We start from the raw sequence: 14,221 nt of genomic DNA, 5'->3' as shown, positions 1-14,221 counted from the left end.
GGCTTGTTCTGTCTCTCTGATCTTTCGGCATTCACCCCAATACCTGGCTCTGAGTTTATTTTTATTAATTAGACCTTCTAAGATTCATGTTACAATGCTGGAATTTTGGTTTAGCCTGATCTTGTACAGGTCTTGTTTGTGCTGTCATTATCATTGTGATTTCATATGTACATGGGCCATGTTGTGTCTGGAGACCAGGGTTTCCTTGTAACTATTCGCTGCTTCTGCATCTTACACTCTTTCCTCTTCTTTGTATCAGGTGATCCCTATGCCGATGTTCTATTTAGGGCTGAGGACTCTTCAATCTCTTATTCTCTGTGTGTTGTTTATTGTCATCTACCGAAAGAAGAGAAATTCTGATGAGGTTTGAGAGGTGTTCTAATTATGAGTATGATCATAAGTCATAACTAGTCAAGTTCCTATTGTGAGTTTCTTTCCTGTATATGCATGAAAATAAATTATCATCCTGATTTGTGGAGAGGATGAAAATTGATGACTACATACACATAATGATCCACCAATAGAAAGTACTTATTGACTGTACTACCATTACCAATAACAACAGACATAACCATAATTATCTAATGTCCTAAACTCCATCAATGGAAAAAATGAAAACACCCACCTTTTAATTTATGATTAAAGACTTCAGATAGAATCTTGAATATCCACCCTTGGGAAATGGAGTAAGTGGCACAACTTAATAGTTTTAACTCATGTAACAGAACAATAAAAAATAGACAAAAGGGGAAAGTCTTACATTGGAACAGAAATTGACCCGATAACCAAATGCTGCTTTCTGCTATTTCCTGGGAGAGTATACATGTTAAATTCATGGAAGTATTCCCAATGTTCTTGAGGGGATACACTTAGATAACAATTGCATTCCTATCAACAAAATTGGACCTAAGGAAGTATGCCAAACATTTTAATAATGCAAGAGTTTTCTATATAGTATATTAAAATTCACCAACTAGATGAATCCTCACTTGCATTTGTGTGAAGTATGAAAAGCTTCTTTCTCCTCTACTCAGATGAAATACCCTTGTGGTTGTGGTTGGATGTCTATATTTCCTTGTGTCTCAGTAGTCAGAGCCTGGCCTTTGTATGATTCAACCTTACTCACCTCTATGGCTCATCTCACTTTTACAAAATACCATTTGCAACCATAAGCAGACTCAATACAAGCTGACATACAAGCAACTATATACAGGCAGAGACCCTGAAAATATAAAGACAAAATAGGAGTCTAGAGAACATGAACTGTAGGGTGGCAAAGCTTAGCTAAAGCTTTCTCCAGCTGATGTCTTTGAATGAAATGCAGAATGAAAAACTGTATGCTTTCTACAGCTCATGGGAAACTCCTTATCTAATGCAGAGACCAATAATTTAGAAAAATTGTTTCTTAATTATGATAGAGTGAGTAAGGGAGAGATGATTAGGAACTGGGCTTGAACAATGCAAGCAGAGTGTCACTTATCTGGAATGCTTGGGATCACAGGTATTTTAATTTTTTTATTTTTCAGATCTGGAAAGATGTGTGTATATATATATATATATATATATATATATATATATATATATATATGTATATATATATAATGGAATATCATGTATTTAGACACACATGTGAACATAAGTTCACATGCACATCCTGTATATAAGCACATAATTTTTTTTATTTTATTTATTTTTATTTTTATTTTTATTTTTTAATTTTTATTTTGCAATACAATTCAGTTCTACATATCAGCCACAGATTCCCTTGTTCTCCCCCCTCCCGCCCCCCTCACCTTCCCCCCAGCCCGCCCCCCATTCCAATCTCCTCCAGGGCAAAGCCTTCCCCACAGACTGAGATCAACCTGGTGGACTCAGTCCAGGTAGGTCCAGTCCCCTCCTCCCAGGCCGAGCCAAGGGACCCTGCATAGGCCCCAGGTTTCAAACAGCCAACTCATGCAGTGAGCACAGGACCCGGTGCCACTGCCTGGATGCCTCCCAAACAGATCAGGCCAATCAACTGTCTCACCCACTCAGAGGGCCTGATCCAGTTGGTGACCCCTCAGCCATTGGTTCATATTTCATGTGTTTCCGTTTGTTTGGCTATTTGTCTCTGATAAGCACATAATTTTAAGGTAGCTTTATAAAACATTTGCAGTAGTTTTACATTTAACACACAGTTTCATCCTGTGGAATTTTCAATTTGTGACATCATATCAGCCCTGAAAGTTTTAGGTTAAAAAATTAATTTTTTTTAGATGAAAAAAGAACATTTTTCTTTGTAAATACTTTTGTTGTTTGAGAATTTCATATATGAGTATAATGCACTTTGATCAAATTAACCCCATAAATATACATCTTGCTTCAAATTTCTCATCTATATCCCCAGTACTTTACTCCCAAATTCATGTTCTCTCTCTCTTTTAAAACTCACAAAGTCTGTTTAGTGCTACCTGTATTCATGGGTGAAGGACCATCTACCAAAGCATATGTACCTCCCCAAGATTTTGAAACATTTAGATCTTCAAGCTTCTAGACTGGGGTTGTTCAACATACTTAGTTCTAATGATGTTTACTGAACATCCACTCCATGGTTGATCCTTATAGATTGTAGAAAAGCATATGCAACAGTTTTGACCTTTAGAAGAAAGTCCTGAAAGTATAATATTAGCTAATGGACCACTATAACACAGAGTATGGTAAAATAGGAGGCTTATTATGAAGAAGGGAGTAAAAGGAAGGGGTATCCACGTCAAGTAGATCGGGTAAGATCATTGTGATTGTGTGCTGATCCTTGAGGGAAGTGAGTTATTGCTGGGGAGACTTGAGAAGGCACTGCCACTCTGTCTTCTTAAAGTTACATTGTAGCTTTGGCATTAAAGCTGGTGCTTCCATTCCTGACAAAATAACAACGTTTACGGAGGTAGAAACAGCAGCATGGACAAATGCAAGGTTGGAGGAGTTCAGACGCTCTTTATGGAAGCAAAGACAGATAATCCGCTTCAGCAAGAGTCCAAAGGTCAGATACAGAGAGAAGGCGGTGGGTTGAGGTGGAGGAGACACAAATGGCAAGAAACATGAAATAAATTAGGCTCTAATGGAGCACATTTGATTTTCTTATCTCTTTCAAGATAATATGCTTCAAAGCCCCTTTCCGATTTTAAACACAGTTGGTCTCCTAAGGAATTATCTGCTTGTGGGTGGGGATAGGTCGGGGCGGGGTGTCGGGGGAGTGAGGATAGAATTTAGGAGCATGCTCATGGTGGGTCTTAGAGGAACCCTAAGGGCTTAGGAATGCAAGGCGAAAGTGAAGATAATGAATGGGAGGAACTTGATTTGAAATTGTTTGGATGAAACAAAAAAGGGAGAGAAAGCCAAGGACTTAAAAAATTAAACCGTTGAAGTATATAGTCCTCCTAAAGGACCCACTTTGAACCCTAGGAACTTAGAAAACGGATTTTCTAAGAGTGTGGGCAAGCTGGCTTATAGCATAGGGAAATTTTCATTCAAACTTACGGCCCACTCTTACCTCTTTAAAACCCATAATGATGTCATTAATTTTTACTTTGTCATTGAACTCCAAGGCATTTAGGCAGCTGTGCCCATATGCCTTTTGTATATTATTTTGCATAATTCAATCATATTTGATTGGTATATGGAAACGGAGTTGTGTGTTTTATTAAGGATAAAGACCTGCATGCTAAATGCCATCCCTTGATGCTGATATTGGAATATTTTTCACTTCCAGGTATTTGCGTACATACACCTTTCGAAAGATACACCTTCATGTTACTAAATTCTTTAAAATATTTAAAAAAATTATTCTCTGAAAATTTTACAAATGTATGCAATATATCTTGATCATATCCACCTTCCATTCTCTCTCCACTTTCCCTTATGCTGCATATTTTTAAGTTGTAGCTCTGATCACATCTCTATGCTCTCACAACCTTTCAAAGTCTTCTCATTGTACTCTCATATGAAACCTTCTTTAGGAAAAGTCCCAAAGGACACAAATTAATCAACTACTACTCCCCCCGCCCAACTCATGTCTCCTTTTGCCTACAAGGTAACTCCCTGATGCAAATTGTCCTTAGCCCAAGTAGCATAAGATAGAATTTTCCCTTTGCCTCCCTCAGGCTTACATTCCTCTTCCCCCATATTATCAAGGGCAGTTTTTACTGCTTGCTATCTAAGATGTAGTAGGGAGAGGTTTTCAACTGCTTGGAACTATCTTCAGTGCTATTTCCACCTTTTGGAGTGGGAACTTAAGACACTCCACTAGGGTGCTATGGGAACACATCAGAGGTTACCTAAGGAGCACTTGAGTGTAATTTCAACATATTGGGGCAGTAGTATTTCGGCCATTGCTGTGCTATCCTTAGATTACACTGCTCCATTTAATGTCTTTCACCTTTTCTTCTAGGTGCTTGCTTTCATGCTTCTCACTGCATGGGTTTACATGCAACTGTGGGTATTCTTTTACTGGGACAAATACTGGCAATTCAGTCTTATTGATATTGCAAGAAGCTCTCTTTTGATAAGAAGCTATAGTAGCTAATTAATATGCAAGTGGTCTTTATCTTGTGTATCTTATGTAGACAGGATCCAGAATCTTCAGTCTCCAAGAAAAAAAAAAAAACATAAACACGTATCTCAGGTCTTCAGATTTCATTTAAGTACAGGTAGGACTCCAAATTATTTACCAAAGAATCCCATAGGGATAATAATATTCTTCATACTATCATTAATTGTAGTTGATAGCCTACAGTGGTTACAGAGAGATTTCCTATCCCAGGCTTCATTAAAATGTGCCTCAGTAGATATCCACTGCCCGAAGAATAAGATCAGACTCCTTTGTAACTGTAGACCCTTGAATGGCAAGAGGCTCACTTCCACTAGCCCTCAGAGATGACTCCCTTGCTCTTTAGTTTGGCTAATTATGCTGATCTCCTCTTCTTGCTCCCAATATGCAGTACCTGTCAACCCAGGGTCTCTGCCACAAGCTATTCCTTCTAGTTCAAAAATTGTGTACTGTTCTCATGACTGGACAGTTCTGAGTTTTTCAAACTCTGTTCCTATTCTGCCTTCTGAGGACATTTTTGGAATCCCGCCTCTTCTTTCTCACTCTCTTACTCTCCATCATAGCAGATAATCCTTTAATCATTTTTTAATGTCTGTATTTCTACCCACTAGAACATTACTAATAGGTTTCTATCAAGTATTTGTTGAGTGAATAAATTTCCCTAAAATCTAGTATACCAGAGGGAATAAAAATAATGATATTTGAATGGATGGATTTAAAACAAAAGAAATACTTAAACATGGCCAATATATTTTACTTTATGGATCATTTCAGAAGGGCCTTGTTGAAAGCAGGTGTCTACCAAATTATTACTTTCCCCCAAAAGAGTTGACAGTTTATTTCAAGTGTTTGTATTAACCTTTCAGATGATATATAGCTACTTTTTATAACAAAGTGTTAAAGTTCAAGCTCAAGGCTTTGTGCATGGTAGGCAAGTGATAAAACACTGAGATTCGGGGTTGGGGATTTAGCTCAGTGGTAGAGCACTTGCCTAGCAAGCGCAAGGCCCCGGGTTCAGGGTTCAGTCCTCAGTTCTGAAAACAAAAACAAAAACAAAACAAAAAAAACCACAACAACAACAACAACAAAAACCACTGAGATCCATTCCTGCTCCTTTTCTGTTCTGGTATGATTCTGTGAAATGAACAACACCCTTTAGAAATGTCCTCATGTCCGAATGTTTCTCATCTTTGGTTTTAACTAATTACAGATTATCAGCAGAGGGCTTGCACAATGTAGTGACTATTTACCCTCATGGTCACATGGCTGACCTGTGGCTGCAGCCTAGTAACTACTGCTGTACATTGCAAGAGTCTGGAATAATATACAACACTGTATCAGGAAAATACCAGAGTTTCATTAGAGATATGGTTAGTAATGACTACATATCACGTCTACACCATTTTAAGTCAGAGTCCAAACTCAAGCTATTGTAAGTTGGATCATGAGTATATGAATTAGAAATTTGCTAACCTTTGGCAGCATCAGCACTGAGATCACAAAAGTCTAAGTAGTATTTCTAAGTTATGAATGGAAGTTAAAAAGTATTAGCTCAGTAACTAGGATTCTAGCAATGTTTCACTAGAGAACTTACTTTGCAGTATTTGTATCAATTGAAAGAGATTTACTTCCCCCTCTAAGATCAGAGTAACACTTTTTTTTTTCATTAGTAAGCAGTGTTGCTTATAGATTCTCTTATAGTTGAAACCAAGGAAAGGCTAGAGTATCATTTCTAACATAATATATATTATAAGCATATCTAGTGCAGATTTTGTATTTTTTGACACAAACTTTATTCACAAGGTTTTGTTATTTAAGTATGTAGTTCTCAAATAGTTGCTCCTTTGAAATTCATCAAATCTAACAAATTACTTTCACTAGCATTCAACACTTCCAATAGAAAAGTAATATTATAATTCCTTAAAAGTCTCTTCAACACAGAAAAAAAAATACGTTTTTTTTTTCTATTCGACATGTGAATACTGACTCCCCATGAATAACTTCAGTTTTAAAAGTTAGAGTAGATAGCATTGTCAACTAATTTTCTTAAAAGTTAAACATAAATAAAACAGTTAAGGACACGCAGCTGTTAATTTCTGGTTGTCCATTGGTAACCCTGGCATTCCAGACCAAACGTGGACAGGATGTGAAGATGGATTCTCTTCTAAACTTTCAAGATGTTTTTCTTTCTTCTCTAAAGACACATGATGGCCTTGAATATAAAACCCAGAAATAAAGAAAACGTTAAGACCCTGCCAGGTATGCAAATTCAACAACCATGTTCTAGACTAAGGGTATTTAAGGAAGGCTTGCGGATTATGTCAGCAGATAAAGGCACTTGCTGTCAAGGCTGATGACTTGATTTCAGTCTGTGGGGCCCGCCACAAAGAGGGAACCAGTTCCCACATATTGCCTTCAGACACCAGTGTGTATGACACGGAGGGATGGATATGCTCATGCACATGTACACCTACATCATGTACATGTGTGTGCACACACACACCAAGTGAACAACAAAAATCCACCCCCTGAAATTATGACTGAGGTTTTTTAGTGTGCTCACATGTGTGCAGACATTAAAGTAACTCCCATCTCTCTTTTGTGTTTAGATTTACTTACTTTGTTATGCCTTTTCTGCATTTTAGGTGTTATATGATTAGCTCACACTAATGCTTATTCTAACCTGACTGTTTCCTGGCCATCTTCTTGTCATGTATCAATATTAGAGGCTTATTTTTATCTATCTCTGATTTCTCTGAGTTAATCTCATTGGGGCTTAGAGCATAGTTTGAGCAAGTTAGTCTGTGAGTATGGTACTTACTCATTGTGAACAAATATCCGGGGAGCTAAGTCAGAAGGTACAGGGGTATAAGTGGAGGATGGTTTATAGGAAAGAACTGTTGAGTGATGTGAGAAACTCAGTTCTGGAAGTTGTTAGGAAAAGAGATTCCAAGAGTCTTCTAGGCACACAGCAGGCATCTGAAAGCTATGATATTAACTATTACTCACATACACAAGAAACAAAGAGCCAAAAGACACCCTTTCAGTCATAATCATTTAGAGTGGCAAAGAGGATGTGGGAATAACTTCTTAGAATATATCTTACTTATATGCTATGCTTAAAAAACTCAATCAACTTTTCATAAGAGAGAGGATTTCCTTAACAATAGTTAGAGCAAAGTCATTTATGTTGAGTGACTAATAGTAGCCTCAAGATATTTTGAAGAAATGATAGAATTTTACATTTAGAACTATATTTTGTTGCACAAATAACTCACCAAACTCTCAATTTTCAGAAGAGTCTTTTCCATGGAAAAATCAAAGAGATTGATCTACAAATGTATTATCCCTCTTATATGGAAGGGATGGGCTGTGTGTTAAATAACAAATATATTTTTGATATTGAATCTGAGAGAGCTTTCAGTTTTAATTGTCTTGAACATATTTGCAACATGTTAGAGAAAACTTAACATGTAATGGCAATTGAAATAACTGATGTGAAAATAAGAAAATAACTTCACTTATAAAATAAAGGTGTGGGATGATAGGGGAAGCTGGTCCAAGGGAAATAGTATCAGGATGAACATGCTCATGGACATTGTCTTAATGCATGATAACTCTAGTTAATAGTAAGATTTTATAGGCTTGAAAACTGCTGAGGAGTTGTATGTTGAATGTTGTTACTATAGGAAATCATAAATATACAGGGTAATGAATATATTAATTATCTTTATTTAGTCACTGAGTAATGTATTCCCACATTAAAATATCACTTAGTATACCATATATATGGCATACATGTGTTTTATATATATATATAACATACATACAATATAACATTCCATATATGTTATACATATACATATATATATATAACATATGCTATATATGTGGCATACAGAGGGATTATACCTATCTATACATATATAAAGTGATTTTTACATATACATGTTTTGTTAGTTATACCTCCTTCACAAATCTGGAAGAAAATAGCAAAAGGGTTTTAAATTTATTCAGCTATTATTAGTGTTGGTGTATCATGGTTTTTTCTGTGCTTTCAAATAAGTTACATGTGAAGATGATGCTATTTTTGATATTTAAGAATAATTGGAGATACTGCTGCTGTTATGTGTAAATGAAAGGTGCCATGGGGTGTATTCCCTTTGTTTGCTGAAATGATTTACACATAAAGCTCACAGAAGCAACGATATTCATAATTTTGAGGCAAGAACTGATTAATCAGAATAAAGTCATTTTTGGATAGGTGATATGAAGTGGCATTTGCAATAAGATTTCCTTTGCTAATTTTAAGGTAGAAATTTTGGTATGTGTCAACATTCCTTTGATAAATTTTAATGAATGTAAAATCATATTCTCCTCATGTTATAGTGAATACAGAAAAAAAATTCCTTCATAGGTTCTTAATGTTTAAAAGGCATGATTCTGTTTTTAGTGAGAATTCAGTGCTAAATCAAGTTTTTGTTAGAGCTGATATTTTATGTTATTTTAGGCATGTTTTCTTGAAGTGACCGTGCACACTAATTAGAAAGAAAATAATTTATTGGGAGCTGTATGAAGTACAGCCCTGCAAATGGTATGAGCTTTTCCCAAGGATCCATATTGTCCTTGGACTTGGCTGTTGTATTATGCTTTAAATGGAATTGATTGTGTGGTTGTAATGAAAGTAACAGATTGATTTCTATCCAGTCTCACAAAGAGTAAATAGAGAAGCGTCCCTGTCTTGACCTACATTCATAACCAATGTGATTTGCTGGATTTAGACCCAAATCTTATGAGAGATAAAATGCAAATATAATGAGGCTGCTCTCAGAGTTTAAATTTTTTAAGTAGTCCTCACTGATTTCTCTGGTTCTACGTGTTGTGTTAATTAGATCATAGTCACCTAAGAAATACTTCTTTCTTTAAAGCCTTTGCATAATTTCTCGTGAAATGAGCATCCCTAACCTCATGTCTTTATGTATATACTAAGATATTAGAATGGATTATGAAACAGTGTGTATTTTTCAACATCCTAAAGTTTGAATGATATTTTAGTGATTCAAGCTAGTGAAGTTGTTTTAACTTAGGATTTATTGACTTTATTTAGGATTAACATAAAATATTTTTGTTGGTGAAGTATGCTGTGAAATAGTAGGAAAGTCACAACATTATTACACTTTACTAGCACATCGTAGTCATGATTTTTGTGAAGCAATGTTTCTACTGAATTTAAATTATTGTCTTCTTTACTAAGAAATGGAATGTTTGCAACAACAAGCACAGTGTGTTTCTTTCATCTTTTCTTGATAATTTAGAAGATAAACACACGTAAGTATTACAATTATACATTTATTTTTTAATTCTAGTAGTCAGGACTGTGGAAGCCTGGCTCCTATTTATCCTTTTATAAAAAGGAAACAAAACAAAGAGTTTTGAATTTGATAACTTCATTTTGTTATGAATGAAGAAATGAAAGAAGAAGAAAAAAACTCAGAAAACACAACAAAAAAACCACCCAACAATTCATCTGGAAGGAGCAGTTCTTTCACACATTATGTGACTCTTTTGGATTTGTTTTATGTTTGGGTAAAACACTTTAGTATAATGATGCCTAAATGAGACAAAACAAAACAAAATAAAAACAAGATGAAACACATAAAAGTTAGAAATGACAAAAAGAAGAAACAAAACAAAAAACCAACTAACACATTTGACTCCTGGTGTTTCCCAGTTACAGCTCCAAGTGCTATTCTTCCCAACCCACTCGATTACCCTGCAGGTTGTGGCAGACAATTCCTAGGCAAAGCTTAGACATGGAGCCTGCATGCTTCTTGACTCCATTTTAAACCTTTTGTTCACACCAGGGTGGCATTTTTTCACACCGCATGTGGCAATTTTGACTCCTATCCAACTTGTCTTGCAAAATCAAAGTCTGTGATTTTTTTTACACCCACAAGGCGCTTCCTGAGCTGTGGCTGAGAGTGAGTCTTTCCGTAGCGATTGGTGCAGAAGTTTATAGCAAAAATGTGTTTGGAGGAGAGAGAGGCAGAAGACAGCAGTATGAGAAGTGTTCTGCCTCTCAACACTGCAAATACATGTTTGGATAAAATAGATGCTAACTCTGCAAACATCCCATGTGGGAAAAAATACAGTGAGCTCTATGCTTATTAATTTTAGCATTATGCTGAATGGTCGGGATAATGAAAGAAAATAATAAGACGAAATAAATTTCAGGATGGATAATGCTATTTTTAAAAGTTGCCATAAAACAAGAATATCTGCAGGTCCATACTGTTTTGTTTGTCTCCTCATCTCAAAACACTCACTAGGGCAAGAGGATGTTACTTTTGTTGTGGTCATTGAACATGCTGTGTTTGATACTCTGTCCAGCCAAGAGCAAAATGAAGCATTCTTATAAAAATGTATACTATGAGCCACATAACTGAAATAATTGCTCTTACTTCATCTTCCTTAAAGTATTTTCTGTCTTTCTTATTTGTTCTCTTAAAAAATTTACCTCGTTCATTTATATTTTCTAAAGGCAAATTACAAGATTATATCTAAGAAATGATATAAACACACTCATCAGGGAGGAATAGAGGAAACAATATTTTACCAAATTCAAAGGTTTGTATAGTGGTTATTCCCATATTTCTAGGAAGGACAGGAAGGAACAAAAATCTCTGAAGGCAATTTGATATCATAGATAATAAGGGTAGTAAATCTATATGTATGCTTTCCTTGGATATTTTTACCCTGTTATCTTTTATTTATATTAATAAGAACACTTAAAATGACACATTAAAAACATTCCCTCAACATACATATTAATTCATTATCTGTGTAAGGATGCCAGGGGAAAGTTGTTATTTTAGTCAACAAATTGATGATAATTATATGATATCTCAGGTTTTTCTGCAGTAATACTGTGATCGTGTGTTTGAATTATAAGTGACACATCGTAAAGAGAACTGGAAAATCTGTTATTAGAAGCAATAATAAATACATGTAAAGTACCAAATATTAAGAACAAAGAGGCTAATTGCTTATTGTTTTTAATGTAATAATTTATACTAAATTTTTAGCTAAAAAGCTAGCATAAAGGAATAAAACCATTTTAGTTAATGTGAGTTAATATCAAAATAACACACTATTGTACTGTAAGAAAAAAATATATAGCAGATGTATTTGAGGACTATGGATTTTGTGCCTTCTTCCAGAGAACATGTAAGTTAATTCACTGCATTTGAATTATTTACTGCAGTGTTTAAAATAAGAAATGTATCTAGTAAATTGCAAAAGACTCAATTAAGAAGTTGTATGCACACACTCACACTCATGCACACACACATACATTTTATAGGTAACTGTATAACAAGAAACGGTAGATAAGAACTCAGTAGAAAGGATGGCAGCCTGCTGTAAGTTCTGAGGCAGTGGATGGACTAGCAGACAGGACTACCTAGCTTTCCTTTAACACAAGGTAGTTACTTCAGTTCAACTTAGAAAAAGTATTCTAAAATACACAATATACAATTCCCAGGAATAGGTATACTCAGCTGGTTAATATAAGAAAAAGACCAACTACTCAAACATTAATTGCAGTGGGTTTTATAGTCTGAGATTTTCTTATGGTGCCTGAATATTTACCAGGTAGAGCTTTGGCCCCTCAGTTAATTTAAAAACTGACCATGGTACAAATAGAAAGGAAGAATCTTTGCATTTAGATATAAAATTTTCAAGGGTAAAATCAAAGTCTTTTCCTTAGAAATGAAACAAAGAAGCAACAAAAAGGAAAATATCTGCACAAACACATGCCCATGGGACTGAAGTCTGGTATTAAACCCTTACAGAATGCTAACCAGAATCTAAAATAAAAGCAAAACAAACGAACAAAAAGCAAACAATTTGTCCCCAAGAATCTGAAAGAGAGAAAATATTATTTAAGGCATAGGAAGTGTATGAAATAAAAGGTACCTACTTTTGCAGCAAAAACGTGTGTTGAAAAAATATGAGTTGCATGTGCGTGCCAAAGAATATAGAAATCCATCTAACTCGTTTTCTTCACTGTTACAGGGAAGGAACACCTTTAGTTGCTTTTAAGTCTCTTCCTTTCTACCCTCCCTGACTATTCCTTCTGTTTCCTCAGACCCTCTCCTGGCCAGTGTCTCTTCTATGTTAGGAGAAACAAAATACGATCCCCAGACAGACACACAAAATAAACACTCCAGAGCCAAAGAGAGATAGACCTCCTTCTTTTTTTCCTGGTTTCTTGGGTTTTGTTTTTGTTTTTGTTTTATAGTTGTTGTTTTTTGTTTTTTAAATCAGCTCCTACATTCTGCCACAAAATGCAGCTTGTAAGTAATCCTGTGCTCCTTAAGGCTAGATGAAAAGACTACTCATTGAGAATTATATTTCATCCGTCACAATAACCTTCTTTATCCTGCCGTGGACCTCCCGTTTGCCTGTGGCAATTAGAGAAAATAGGTATGCCTCTAAGTATGAACTACTGGTTTCTTCAAATCAAACCAAACTGCTCCTGATGACACATGCAGACAATGCTTCCTAATCACCATGCTGGAGAGATGCATCTGAGACATCCTGAACTTCTGGAGTTTCATAAAGACACAGTGAAACAGCGCCTTTGAGAATGAGCAGGTTGCATAGTCTCATCAGCCATTAACATCAGCTGTTGATGAACAGCAATAAATTTCTGTCATGTTAAAAAATGAAATGCAAGACTTTTTTCATATTTTGTGCTTTCTAGTTAAATCATGCCATGAGACAGACATTATAAATATATTTATTCGGTATGCTAAATAATAGTGATTTTATGTGCCTCTCCTAAGCACAATGAAGTTATATGCTTTTAAGTACATTTCAGTGCTTCCAAATAATACTTTCACTGATTTTCAAAAGGGGAGAAAACAAAGAAAACAAATTCCTTTCAAATACAGTTTATCAAACAATACTGTTCAACTTAAAAATCAATGTGATTATCTGGTTTACTTACTCTTATAAATCACTGAAATCACCTTGAGAGGCTCAAGTCCACCTTTCTGGATTTGAGCCTGTTAAGTAATAGACAGCGTCAAATCGCCCTCTTAAAAGAGTAACTCAGACGTGCGGCTTTATAGGGTGTAGTAAAAGTTAGACCACCTCTACCTACAAAGCTACAAAAAGACCTTAAGACAGCTACAAAGGAAAACAAACAGATGACGAAAAAAAAAAAAAAGTTCCGTTTTGACACCAAAACAAAATCCCTGCTGGTAAAGTATCACAAGCAGTCGCCCAAACAGCTGGATAAAGGCTTACAAATAATTTAAGCGAGCACAAAATTCATCAAGTCTGAAGAAAGGAAAAAAAAAAAATTCTTGAGACTCAAATGAAAAACCTTTTGGCCCACAGTACAGGTTGGACACAAAAGTGCTGGCTAAGCTATCTATTTTCACACATGCAACGACAGAAGGTTCGATATTCATTCGATCGATGAGTAAAAAGGCACAATGGCAAAATCAGACAGACTTCTTTTCAAATACGGATCTCCAATGTCCCCCTCCAGTCTGCAGAGGCACGGCTGGTGGTGTGGCTCAGACGGAGCCAGGGTTACATCAAGGCTGCTCTCTGGACCGTGCAAAC

At 35.7% G+C, this 14,221-nt stretch overlaps 1 long non-coding RNA gene across 1 annotated transcript in view; it reads right to left on the bottom strand.

The window, feature by feature from the left end:
• Positions 1-6,426: 6,426 nt before the first annotated feature.
• The window catches only part of LOC131922402 (uncharacterized), a 36,679-nt gene continuing 28,884 nt past the window's right edge, over positions 6,427-14,221 (bottom strand). The window contains exon 5 of the long non-coding RNA XR_009382268.1: positions 6,427-6,794. This is a non-coding gene — a long non-coding RNA (uncharacterized LOC131922402). The remainder of the gene's footprint in view (positions 6,795-14,221) is intronic.

Source organism: Peromyscus eremicus, chromosome 12 (genome assembly GCF_949786415.1).
Source record: "Peromyscus eremicus chromosome 12, PerEre_H2_v1, whole genome shotgun sequence".
NCBI lineage: Eukaryota > Metazoa > Chordata > Mammalia > Rodentia > Cricetidae > Peromyscus > Peromyscus eremicus.
The sequence above is the reverse complement of the archived record's forward strand: the minus strand, read 5'-3'. Positions and strand labels throughout refer to the sequence as shown.